Genomic DNA, 2,172 nt, shown 5'->3' with positions numbered 1-2,172 from the left:
ATGCAACCTTTAAGAATGTAGTGCTTCGTAAACTTTTCTCGAAAGCCGCATATTCCCTAAGGGAGAGTGAGTTTAAGGAGGCGATGGAATGTATTAAAGCAAAGAATGCAAAAGCGGAGAAATGGATATCTGAGATTCTTAAAGAAAACTGGGCCAACGCATATTTTAAAAGAGCTAGGTGGAATGTGCTGACAACGAATGCAGTAGAGTGCTTCAACAACGTACTAAAGGGCGCAAGGGAGTTGTCGATTGCTTCGCTGGTTGATCATTGTAGATGGAAAGTACAAGACTTTTTTCAGGTCCGTCGGAAAGAGGGGGCTAAATGGCAAACGCGTTTGACTCGCAAGGCAGAAAAGTGGTTACAAAAGTCATGTGAGTATGGTAGTAAGTATACACCATACGCGTGTAGTTTCACTTTATATGAAGTAAAGTCATTAACTAATTCTGATCGGTGGATTTAGTAAAGAGAACATGTACTTGTGGTCTTTTCCAAACGATTGGATTACCGTGTGGGCATGCGATAGCAGCCATGGGAATGAACAATTTAGACCCATATGATTACTGCCAGGAATGGTATTTCGCCTCAAAGTATCGGAGCACATATGAGGAGGTGGTTCATCCTACTCTAGATCGAACACAATGGGCGACGCCTTCCCACGATCTGGCAAAAGTATTGTCACCACGAGTAAAAAAACACCCTGGACGACCGAAAAAAGTACGAATACAAAGAGGGCTGCAAACTGAAAAACATAACAACTGCAAAACATGTGGGGAACCTGGACATAACAAAAGAACGTGCAAAAATACGCCCATTGTAAATCGTCAATTAAATATGACTCCTATCGGTCCTGCGGATCCTACACATGACAGGTACGTGGTATATATGTGTGGAATTATTAGTGAGTATGGACTTTCCATAATACATCCATTATTTAATTGATCGGTGCCATCTTTTTTGTAGGTCCGGGGTTTCGTTCCCACCTCCATTCTTTTGTTAGGGATGAATATGGAATTGTTGGATTTTCGTGCACAAAATTTTGCCCTTGCATTTCTTGGTGACCATTGATAATTTTGGCGGATATGTCCACCAGTCAATTGTATTTATCAGGTAGTTTGTTCTAAGATTTTTTTTGTACCAAGGGAACTTTTTTGTTTATTTTGGTAGAAAAAGCTTTTCAATGTCTTTGATGCTACTCAATTGTCTTTGGTCCTACTTCGTAATAGAATTGTCATACCATTTCCAAAGGAACACATGACCAAAAGTTTAAAACAGTACATTAATAACAAAAAGGGATATGGATGCCAATTGCCAACTAATAAAAGGACAACACCAAAAGAGAGAGAGTTTTGTCTTAAAACAGAACAAAAAAACAGAAGATGTCTCCATCTACTCCTCCTCTTCAAAATCCTCGTCATCGTTGTGCCTTAATTCACTGACTTCATTCTGAAGGGTGACGACCTTTGCATCAAGTGCGGCGATCTACTGATCCTGCTCTGTCATGAGGGTGAGCACAACATTGTCCTGAATGGCTAGAAGGTTACGGACATCCAACATTTGTTCGGCGAAGAACTCCTGAGTCAGACCCTGTCCTTCATTCGGGGGAGCAGCGGGAGCTTGTTGAACGGGCTCGGCTACTTCGAGGCCCATTTTCTTCAATGACGAGCCATCAAACGGAGGGGATGGATCCTGAGTTAATTCCTAGTCAACGGGTACTTTAAAGTGTTCAAAATTCGGGTTAGGATCATTCCAAAGGGCAGTGAAGCACTTGCGCGAGTACGGGCTTCATCCATGAAACGGAAGATGATGTGACCAAGGTAAGTTTCCGTCCGACGATGAGGCAATAGACGATAAATGCTTCAAACGGACGCAACGAGTCATGGCTGCCAGCCTGGGGTGTGATGTTGTGGGAAACGATCCTGTGAAGAATACGAGCTAGGCGATCGAGGTGTCGAGAATGGACCTTCAATTCGGGGTTATATGCTCCAGAAATTGCCGAGTAGATAGAATCCTTGTCCACACCTTGTTTGTCAAGCAGACCCATTTCCCAGGAAAAAGATAGGCTCACCACTATCAATAATTTCTAGGATTTGACAAAAGCGCTTCCTAGAGAGTACAATTAGGATGGATTTCACATTCAATTGAATGGTGAGGTGGTCATCAGAAAGGCTAAG

The sequence above is a fragment of the Tasmannia lanceolata genome, unplaced genomic scaffold (genome assembly GCF_043159265.1).
Source record: "Tasmannia lanceolata isolate RefF3 unplaced genomic scaffold, GAP_Taslan_0.1 ptg000018l, whole genome shotgun sequence".
Taxonomy (NCBI): Eukaryota; Viridiplantae; Streptophyta; class Magnoliopsida; order Canellales; family Winteraceae; genus Tasmannia; species Tasmannia lanceolata.
This window is presented reverse-complemented; position numbering follows the sequence as displayed.